This window comes from Gambusia affinis, linkage group LG24 (assembly GCF_019740435.1).
Source record: "Gambusia affinis linkage group LG24, SWU_Gaff_1.0, whole genome shotgun sequence".
In the NCBI taxonomy this organism is placed as follows: Eukaryota; Metazoa; Chordata; class Actinopteri; order Cyprinodontiformes; family Poeciliidae; genus Gambusia; species Gambusia affinis.
In genome coordinates this window covers 6,879,127-6,890,880 of record NC_057891.1, presented here as the reverse complement: position 1 = coordinate 6,890,880, position 11,754 = coordinate 6,879,127, and the positions used below count along the sequence as shown (strand labels likewise).

The 11,754-nt window shown below is 37.2% G+C and overlaps 1 long non-coding RNA gene across 1 annotated transcript in view; it reads right to left on the bottom strand.

Annotated features, from left to right (window-relative positions):
- Window positions 1–346: 346 nt before the first annotated feature.
- Window positions 347–11,754, bottom strand: part of LOC122827174 — a 47,022-nt gene continuing 35,614 nt past the window's right edge. The window contains exon 4 of the long non-coding RNA XR_006369979.1: window positions 347–510. This is a non-coding gene — a long non-coding RNA (uncharacterized LOC122827174). The remainder of the gene's footprint in view (window positions 511–11,754) is intronic.

Sequence of the window (11,754 nt, the reverse complement as noted above, 5' to 3'; positions counted from 1 at the left end):
CCAGAGTTCTGGGTAAGGCTCTTCAAAGAGCCACGAGAACGAGGTAGGCTGAGACTGAAACAGGGAAGAATTGGCTCCTCTGTACTAATCAGCCCAGCGGATGAAAAGACACAGCTTGTGAGCACCACACAGCCAAAAATGATCATTATAATAGGAAAAAGTTATTTAAAAAGCAAGTGAGTTTAAAAAAAAATATGGATGGCTTGCAGCTAGTAAAACCTACCAGTTTGCTGCGCCTAAAATATTCGCAAAGCATGCTGAGCTGACAATATGACAGTTTAGGGAAAAAATTGAAAAAAAAAAAGGGAAAAGACTTTGTGCTGAAAAACATGGCCTTATTCTGGGTTTATTCACAGTCTTCCCTCCTGCGTGGATGCCTTTGAAAATAGGGATCTAGCCACTGGTCTTAGCTTTCCTTGAAGCTTAGAACGCAAAGTTTGGAAATCCACATCTTGTTGAAAGAAATACTTTATCCTGCAATCTCCAACTCCCCGTGGTGTTTTTGGTTCTCTGGCAAAAAAAATGAAGAAGAACAGTTGCACCAGGCAAAAGAAGATTACGTTAGGGAACTGGAGAAAGAGGAGGTGAAGCTGCACACAAAATAGCCAGAGAGACAGTTTGTCTTCTATGAAAGGTGAAGTTTTAATTTTTAAATCGTTTCTCCCCTCATCACTTCTGTGATATACAGCATCAAACAAGCTTTTCAAAAAGAACACTGCTTTGGTCTAATGTTTGACTCAGAGCAGTAACACAAAATCTTAGCAAAAACTAAGATTTTTGTCTACATACCAACAGTTCTTAACTAGAAAATGTGAAATACCAAGAAGCTACCTTTTAATGTTTGAGAACAAAAAGGTAAACAATATAAAAGATGAACTGCAATTGCTTTGGGTGAACCTTTAGCTTAACACTGTTTAAATTCTGCTAAAGATAGATTTTCCTTGTTCATGTTAATTTAGACATTGATTTTAAAGCATTTTTTTGTTGGAATGGAAACCATTTATTGTATTTGCAAATTTATTTTTAAAAACAGAATAAAAAAATGTTAATTGCTAAAGTAGCGTTGCTAGTAGTTTTTATTTACTTTACTTCAGAAACCCAACTAGTTAGTAGTTTTAAATCTGCAACAGATGTGCCCAATCACAGGTAAAATTATTCATGGACAATTTGGAAGTGTTGGCCTTGCCTCCAAATTAGCTGTCAATGCAGTAGAACATCTGTGGGATGTGCTTGACAAACAAGTCACATGCATAGCAAAGCTTACCCTTCTTGGTTCTTGTGAATTCAACTAATCCGGTGGTTATAATTTTATGCTTGATTGGTATCAGTCTAAAAGGGTTAGAACTTTACCTAAAACAAGTTTTATGAAAAGAACCACTTACTCTGGTACTAGCATTGTTCTGTCAAAAAGCGATGCCCCATAATAATCAGAGAAATGATAGATAAATATTTTTTCTGAAATTGTATCTTAAAGATAGAGAAGGGAAAAAAAGGCAGCACAAAAAACAACAAAAAAACATGCAGACTTGTTATATTTTTATGCTACAGTAAGGGATGGGAATGGTCATTTCTTTCAGAAAAACAAATTATGGGTTTCATTTCATCCTCACAACAGCTGGTTAATTGAAATCTCCATATTTGCATAACCTGCTCATCAACTATCATCATTTAATGATTTCTATTAATAGCACTGACTCCATTGTGTCTCATCACAGCCAAACAAGCGCCTCTTCATACCCCTTGACGCTGTTGTGTCCCTTTAAAATGAATGCAAGGCGTAAATATTCAAACTGAATGCTGAGTTTTTCTTCTGCTCCAAAATAGAGCAGGTGGATAATCACCAGTGCCCCACAAAAAGCTGGGTCTCTAATGATCAAATCTTTGTGCGGGCCATTATGCTGCGATTCTATTGAAACACCATCAAATATCCTGTCACAGCCACCTGATATGATGATTTCAATTACTGGTTAGATCTGTTCAACACTTTAATAACACTGCTTCTGAATGTGTGTGTGTGGGCAGATGATGGGTGGGATGTAAATTCAACAGTTACTGTCAATCAACTGCAGGTACATCTAAAAAAAATTATATTGTGAAAAAAATACATTTTTAATTACATATCTAGACTGACACCCCATAAAGAATCATAAAGACAAAATATTTTTAAAATGAAGATCAGACACCAGGTCCAGAGTCCACAGAGGACCTGAAGGCCACTGAACAAGTTTTCTTTTTTGAAATGAGATAAATTATTTGAATGTTGTACCATATTTAATATTTTCAGATGAATCATGATCAGGAAACTGCTGCATTCAGTTTGTAGGAGATCATTCAATCAAGGGAAAAACTGGATGCATAATGTTCTTTACAGATACAAAGTGAGCCACGGCAGAGTGGCTGGTAATGAACTACTCAATCCACTTATCAGTTGCTTTCCTCTCATCTGAGATTTGGACAGCTAGGTACAAAAACCTCAAGTCATCTTGATTAAATACCTGAATCACATTAACTCACTCCTGTCAATGTGGAAGTAGCAGTGGCTCTTAATCAAGCCTACCCTAAATTTCACTTCAGCTCATTCCAACTTCAGCTGCTTGTATAAAGAAGATAGTTCTTTGTTATCCATAGCTTCTGAAAAGTGTAAACAAATACCTCTTTATATTTCATACATCGGAAACATACCTCTCAATATTCAGTTCAAAGTACAAAACAAAATTTAGAAGAAAACAGACTGAAGTAGAAGTTATACTCTGGGCTATGAAGCGTTATGTATAGCTGTAGTTCATAGTTCAGGTCCTGCAGGAAAGATGAATGTCAGTAAAACAAGAAAAGGAGTTATATTATTTTAATAATGTCACCAGGGAGGCCATGGCACAGCAGGAAGAGGAGTAGTCCTCCAAAAGCAAGGTCGGCAGTTTAATCCCCAACCTCACCAAGTTGTCCTTCAGCAAGGAGCAGAACTCTTCAGTACACAGAGTGGGACTGCACAGCAAAGTGTTATAAATGTATAGAATACAAAACACATGAAAGAGAGAGAGACAAGTTGTGAACACTTTATAGAACTACCTGGACACTTTAAAATTACATATAGGCACAACAATTTTCTATTTTGATAAATTCCATCCAAAGCTAAACTTGATCAAAAACGTGAATCCTAAAATGGTGCAAGAACAACAATGGTTTACCAAAACCAATGCAACAGATGACTTGGCACACAAGAAAATACATTTGTTAACCACCAAATAAAAAGATCACAAGGTATTATAAAAGTCCAACCATAATTTCCTAGCATCAGACTCAAAAGCATTTGGGATTTGCAGCAGGACAATTATCTGAACCCCGCCAGCCATTCAGTCTCTGAGAAATTAATTGGAACAAAGGTTTTCGGAGTGGCCTTGTCAAAATCTGAAATTAAATCCATGCGTAATGATGTGGCATTAAATTAATTCTCAAGCCCTCTCCAATGCGGCTCCATTTAAACAGCTCCCACAAAAATTTAGTTTGTATTTTTCCTGTTGTCCTTTTCAAGTACTTCACAGCACTGGCATGCAAGAAAAAAACAAGTACGTTTAAACAAGATCTTATCCATTTGAGACTAAGATAATTTAGCCAATCTCCTCAGATGCTCCTATATACTCCTCCTTCCTTGTTCCTCTGACCCTCCCATACCACCCACTCTTGTTTTCACCCCAGCTTGTCTCTGAGGGATCAATTGTACAACAAACTCAATGAATTCTTTGCCAGAGCCTGTATTTCCTCGGAGAATATGGTTTCTATTGAGCTTTAACTGAGGAAAAAGGCGAAAAAAGGAAAGTTGGGGGGTGGCAGAGAGCGAGGACCTTGGAGGCTGCGCATATTTAGCACTGGGCTTTGATGAGGCTTGGCAAACATAGGTGCTGCATCGTGGAGTTTAAATGAAAGATGCCAGACGGAAATGAAAGGGGGCAGGAGATAAGATCAGGAAATACAATAAGGAGCTGTCTTGTAAACACACCATGATGCTGGCAACAGATAATAAAAAGAACAAGCTGATGAAGCAGTACTTTTATTTTGCTTGACAGAGGGGTGTGTCTGGGTTATTATCTGTAGGGATGTGTTTAGGGTGTCGTGCCATTATGCTGATGCCAACATTACTTGTTTGAGGAGATTAAGAGTTCCTTGTAATTTTGCAACAATTCCTCCGATCCCTCTGTCTTTCAAAACTTGTATAAAGTAAAGCTAGACAGAGAATGTCTCAAAATAAAACCAGGAAGAGAGAGTGTTTAAATTTTCTAGAACTGGAACTGCGGAATTAAAAGTTCCCACTGAAACAAACTCAAAAGAAAAACACCTAATAAGATTCATGAGAAGAATATGTGAGTAAATATTGAGCATTAATATTGATTTTATTCATGCATTCTGTAAAAGGCTATCATAACAGTTAATTAGCTGTAGCTGGCCTTATGCATTATGTATGTCCTCCATTATAGAACAAAAGAAAAGATGGCATCCCAAAGACACGCCTTCAAAATCTCAACAGTGGTATGAATAAACATTCTTTTGAAATTAGGATTTGTGGATTTCTGTTCCCATGGAGATTTCCAGAACAGAAGGGCCGCACAACCGAATGAAGTAGATCATGTAGCATACACCAAAGGATGTTCCGGCACTTTAATGACTGACGGGGTTTACTAGAACCCTTTCTAATGAAGGTTACATTCAAGTGTCAGTTATTATCCCTGTATATGGTGCAGCAGTTCAACTTTGATGCAGATTCCACAGTGGCTTGATATAGAGTAAAGTCCTGGAAGGTCTGGTCACCTAAAGGTCTTCACATGCTCGTTTCTGCAAACACAAAACTCACTGGGCCCAGCTCACCTTGAATTAATGATTTGTTGCATTGCATCAACTTCTAGCGAAGAGCAGGGCCGATGATTCAATCAGTTATGGTGATTTGTTCAGATCTTAAAGTTCAAAGGAACCCCGACCTTCACACTACCTCTTTAGATGTTTTTTGGGAATTTCTACATTTATAAATTCAGTTGTCAGTCATCATTCCCAAGAACTAATGGACTTGCAGTCTACCAGTGATTATTATACTGCAACTCTGTTTGTTGGGTGGAGCTCAAACAGAAACTAGTTCAACAAAAACCACATGCATTCTAACATATGCAATTAGAACAATCTAAAGCCAAGTTTTTGATCTATAGGCTCTTCCCTTCATTAGATAAACTACTAAATTTAATCTCTCGCATTGTGCCTCCACTTCTCTTGAAAACAGAATGCTCCATAAGTGAAAACTAAGTTTTAGTTTCCCACGCATTATATAAAGGCCATTTTATTTAAATAAAGAAAGTAATTTATTCTTTAATTTACAGATTCAAGTTAGATTGGGTTCTTCATATATTCCTCCCTCCTAGTAAAGTTACTTTAATTTGTGGTTATCAAATTAAATAAATCCTTTAAGTATTTACAAATTAAACCAATATTATTTCAGACAAGTTATTTGTGAACCCAGTACACGATGTAACTTTCTGAAACAAAAACCCAATTAACACTAAAGCATTGCTGAAAAGGCCTGCAGCACAGCTGTGTTCCAAGGGAGAAAAAAAAAGGTAAAAAATAATAAATATTTAATTTATCATGAAAAAGTGAACCTTGCATTAATTTCTACAGCTCTAGTTAGTGGACAGCTTTACCAAATTAGCTTGACATCAAAGCTGCTGTTCATGGTGAAGACAGTGGGGTTGAGGTTACATCATGCAAGCTTACGGGGAATTGTGCAACTTAGTGTATTGAATTTTAAGTCATTCATTTTTATAAGCTCAGCACGCTGTGTTCTCTAAATCCAAATGCACCATTCCTTTCTTTAACCCCTATAGGAAATGCTTAGATATCCATGCAGCATATTCATCTTACATGAACCAATAAAGCAAGAACAAACATGATTTTTCTGGGATATAGATTAAGTTAAACTTTTATAAGGTGTGCAATCTAAACGGCATCTTTGGGAAGCACACAGAATATTCAGAGATATGACAGAAGGAGTAAAATAGATTTTTTAGGTCATAAAAAGCAGGCATGAAAATGTTTGTGTGCAGAAAGTGGATCAACAGAAAAACCACAGAGCGGTGACAAATGAAAGAGCCCACACTGAGCTGGACAGCTGGGTGTGATACATGGACCTCATTGTACAGTACAGGCAACAACATTCATATATTTAATGGGCTGTTTAATTAGCTTTTAATCATGTTTCCCCCTCATTTCATCACAAACCTACATCCAGGTAAGCTCCAGAAAAATACCTCTATGTGTTTTCCTGTCATATTTGCATCTCATATGGAGTTTTTCTTATGTCAACTACAAGGAAGGTTCCATTTGCATTTCAAAAGTATTCACATCCAGTCAAATGTCTCCATATTTTCCCTAAATTGGCAAAAACAATTGTATATTCTTTTGATTTTATTCAATAGACCAACAATATAGTTTATTTATAAGTGAAAGAAAAGGAAGGCAGTGTTTTAGATTTTTACACGTATAACGCTTAAAAGTGTGGTGTGCATTTTTATTCAGGCCTCTGAAATGGTACTTAGCAGTTAAATTGCAAATAAAAAGACTAAAGTTTTGGCCCTTAGTTTGTTAAAAACATAAAACGCAAATCTCACATTTACAGATTATAGATTGATCTCTGCTCTAGGAGATGTTCAAAACTTGGGGTACTGGTTTTTGACCTCTCTTACCCTAACTTCCTCCACAACTTTAGCTTATGGCTGAAACATAAAAAAAATCTGGACAGATTTTAGAGGCAAAAATAATTAGCGTAAAGCAAGCTGCTTTCTACAGTTGCACAATTCATAGTCACAATTTCCTGAACCATAGGTGCCAGGCCACCTTGCATTTTTAATTTTCTTTGTCTCCGGGACGTTTAACACAGGCAAGGTGTCGAAACGAGATAAACATACTGCTCCAGGGGTAATTACAAATTCCCTACTGACGACGGGGTCACTTCTTCATACTCTAAAAAGGACATAAAATAATAGCTCATTTCTTGTATAAAAAGTAACAAGCAAAACTTCCTCTTTTTCCCCCAACTTTGGCCCACCCTGCCTTCTCCTAGAGTGCTTATTAACTCCCCAAAGTCACTTTCCCTGTCTGACTTAAGAACGGTTTTAGCAGGATTGTTTCCGCTTCATTTCCTAGGCAACCTCTGAAACCGACTCCCATGTCAGACCAACATGCGCTGACAACCCCCTGCTGGAACGTGCATGCACACACACACTAACTCACACACGCACACACAGTCTGGAAATCCGGCATGGCTTGAATCATCTCCCTCGTTTCTCCATCTTGATTGACTAGCTTCTGCTCACAGCCTGCCAACCCTCCAGGGTCATTTACGCAGCAGAGAGAAGAAAGGAGATGGTGAAAAAGACAGATCAGAAAGAAAGGGCCCAATAAGGGGAACGAGTGTCAGGGGTGATAAAAAAAAGGAAGCCGGTCTCATGTCTAGCTGTCAAAAAAAGCTCCCTGCTTTGCGAAGCTGTAAACCTCGTCTTCTCTAGAACGACCCCCCACCTGTCTCCACACCGAATATTTTTTTTTAAATTTGTTTTATTTTGGGAGGCAGCCCTTGATAGTTTGTTGCTAATTTGTTTTATTTTTTGAAGTGAAGTTGAAATTTAGCAAGAAAATGAACAGTTTGTCAACTGTGCACCACAGGCAAAAGAGAAAGGGAAATTATCAGGAAGTTGTGGAAGACGACGTTCTGGTATGCTGCAGTTTTTAGCATTTTTGTCATCATGAAAATAAAAATAAAAAAAATCAGCCATTTTAGGTATTTGGAGCGGCATATGTAAAAGCCACAACTCTGAATAATTCCACTAAAGTTCAAGCAGGTTTTTTGCTCATTCAGAAAATAGTTGTTCTTCAAGTTCTTCCGCTTCATCTTGTAACTTTGTGTTTGAGGTAATTATGGCACACAATGTGTGAATACTCATTTCCATTTCAGCTTTCTGAACATTGAAGTCTCTTGAAAAGAGCCTGCATTTATGATAGAGAAATTTCAATATTACCTAACTTGGCTCATAAAGCTAAGGAATGCAAATCTCTCTTGCATCATTTGTTTTGTTTTTAATTAATTGAGCAAAAGGTATAGATCTTCATCAAGATTTGAAAGTGTTGATTATAGAGGAGTGACTGGGATGAGAGCTAGCTCCTCCAGATGTCTCATAATTATCAACTGGGAAAAGTTAAACTAGTCCAAATGGGTTTGTGAAGATCAGTCATTGCTTAAAACACTGTTTCTCATGAGTGGTTGTAGAATGAAACAGAAGATGGCTAGACTATCTGAAGTACTGCTTCTGTCTGTGGTGGTCAAAAGCCAAAATTTTAAGTTATTGAGTTAATGTTCAATAACTAGGCAATAGTCTAGGTTCCAAACATAACTGATAGTCATGAGATCTCATTACCGACCAACACTTTAGAGTTGAGTGATACAGTGTATATTTCTTGACCTGTACTCCCTTTTTAATTCAATCTCATACAAGTGGAAATTACAAAAAAATAAATAAATAAATAAATCTCCATCTCTGTGATAGTTGATACAGGCCACATGAAGTAGTTGAAATGAAATAAGAAGCTTTGCTCAATGGTCTTTGCAGTGCCCTCCAGTAGAGGAAGCACAAATATGATTAGAATTGTTTACCTTTTTTTTTGAAGGCCATGGCTAATTGCAGACACCTTATCGACTTAATTACACATCATTCATGGGATCAATTACCAAAGTAAGTAATTAACTTATTCAGTGTGTGTTTGCCCAGCTGTCAGTAGGGCTTTTGTCCCTGGAGGTATAGTTTGCTGCATCATTAATCTGAGCGCCTTGGCAACTACAACCTGACCAATGTTACAGTATGTCCACATCGAACAGTGAAATCTGTCAAGCTTCCTGGTGTTTGTTAAGAAGTCACTTATCAATTGTGGGGATTTTTTTGGTAGATTTGCACAGCTCTAATTAAGAAACCTCCAGCAGACGGACTTTTTTCGAGTGAAACCTTGTAATAGTTTAACGTTTATGCTTTGGACTGTTACTTTAAGGCTTAAAGGGAAAACAACTTCTTTAATAGGACAGGGTGGAGGCATATCATATGCTGTCACTGTTGGAACAGATGGACCAGCCCTTCAACGTGATACCACAGAGACAAAGCGGCTGGTTTTTATGTACCGAAACTTAATGAGAGTGAATGAGGGAATTAGTGGCAGGTGTGCCGGGATGAGGAGGAAGAACTGACAGGAGAGCAGAAGCATGACTAGAGTTCAGGCAGTTCAAACAGCAAGAGGTGTCTCTTACAAGCCCCTCCTACACCTTCCTTTTGTTTTTTTAGAGGTCATCTAAAGGTGAAAAGAGACTAAAGGAATAGAAAGAGACAGTTGAGGTGCAGGGTCATTCTGCTCTAGTTTAAAAGCCTGTTTTGTATGGGTTGTAGTAGAGACAAAAATAACTTGAGTTTGTTTATTCATAAGCAAAATCAAGTATGATTATGAATCAAATCAGTGCAAAAGATCAGTGCATAAGAGCGTACGGTTAGGGTTACATATATAAGTAGGTTTGGTAATAGGTTAGTAATAGTCATTGGATTGGTAGTAATGACATCTGTGTTATTATTCCAGCTTTTTGTGAAAATATAAGTGAATAGTGATTTATTTCAAAACAAATGTTGGTGTGAAGAAACGGCAACTCCACTGATTTTACATTTAATTTGTTCCTGAATTAAAAAACAAAAACACCAAAGCAAGATGCTGCCACCACTATGTTTTTTTTCAATGGGAATGGCGTTTTGGTAATTCACATCTTTATTTACAATAGTTTGCCAAATGAGTTTGTGGCCAATTAAAGACTAATCTGCTTAGGAAATGTAAATGAATGTCTCACAAACAAATAGATTTTCATTTGTCATCATTGATGGAACCTTTGAAATTGATAAGGTGTGAGCTGACCTGAGCACAGGATTTTCTGAGTACATTTAGATCTTCACATTGGAAAGCCAAAGGTCACATTACAGGACATGCCCACTGCATCCTCAAGGAAAAAGTTGGAAAGAATATAGTTGTAGCTCCTTTTTCATGCTGAAGCACTGGTTCTCTTCATGGCTGCCGCTTTGATGCTTCCATGTCATTTCACTCTGTTAGGAAATTTCCTGAGCATAAAAGGTGATTTGATTGCTTTGACAGCAATATTTGAAAATGAAAAGGGAAGAAAAGTAGAAAATCCCAGTCTTTAAAGGGGACTCCTGCATCTCAGTAAGTCATACCAAGAACTTCAATTTTAATTTTACAAATTCAAATTAAAAGTGACATTCATAAATTGTACAGACTCATCACATATATCTGTACATAGGTAAGTGTTTGTTAGTAATGTTGGTGGTTAAAGTCAATAATCAAAATTCAGTGCAGAAGAACATTCCAAATCAAAATACAACCTATGGAAAATTATTTAATCCAGAAAATGTACTTAATATTGATCAGGGCTAGTTTTGATTGAATAACTGTATGGATAAATCACTCTGTGGCTCTGCTGACAAAATTTGGAAACTCGGGTTGTTTTAATAGAGGATATTTTACAACCCCGAGCCCAAAGGCAACATGGGGACAAATCTGCATACACACATTCATACTTTAGGGTATTTAACCAATCAACCTAACAGTAATATGTTTTGACAGTGAGAAGAGGCTGGAAAATATAGAAAAATCTAACAAGCAAAAGGAGAACATGGAAATGTCATTAACGTCAGATTTTGAATCAGGAACTGGAAGGAACATTAACCACTGCCAGTCTGACCAGATGAAATGTAACTTCAAGCACAAAGTAATCAAATATCACAAAAACAAAACACCTAAAGTATTACACACTGTGGGTAATGTATAATCAAGGTCAAAGTTTTGATTTATTTTTCAACTGAATTTTAAAATGGTTTCTATGAAATTCTAATGTCTTAAGTTTGGTAACCATTTCAGGGCTTCTCTTTGTCTCTAATGTAGGTGTTCTTTGACAAAATCCAACTGTCTCATTCAAAGCTCTTAGACTGCAGCAAAGACAGCAGAAAAAGCAACAATATTGTGACAGGTAAATTAGATTCTGCACTTAATCTTAGTCCTTGAATACAGCCACAGAAAACTGTATACTAGTATCTGAGTGAGGATAAATAAGACAAGTGCCACATGTTAATAACGTAGGAAATTAATTAGCCAGCAATAATTTGATGGGTAAAAGTGAAACTAGTTTGAAAGAAAGAATGAACCACATGTTTTTGCAGAATTATTTCTTTAATTTCCTCTCCTTCCTTTTATCACAGCACATCAGTGTCCTGCTGATTGCACTAACATTCGATAGGGAAAAAAAAAAAAACAACAAAAAAAACAAAGGGAACCAAACAGGGAAGAACAGAAGAGCACACAGAGAAGATTTACCTCTGTGCGTCCTTTGTTTTCTCAAAGGCACTTCGCTAACACACACCATTGTTGATGCACGGAAACGCATACTGAGACGCATCCCACAGGCTTATTAGTACACGGAGCATCACCGGGATTTCAGGAGTATTTATCCTTAATTAGAGCAGACACACGCACAGCACGGATACCAGCTCCTCCACCACACTCAAGTTTTATTCAATATCCCTTGGAAAGAAGAGTGTACTTCTACGTAGCGATGTGTGCTGAGCCTATTCCCCTGCCTCGCACCGATTTGTCATTTCCAAACTTCAAGAATATCTGAATCATACG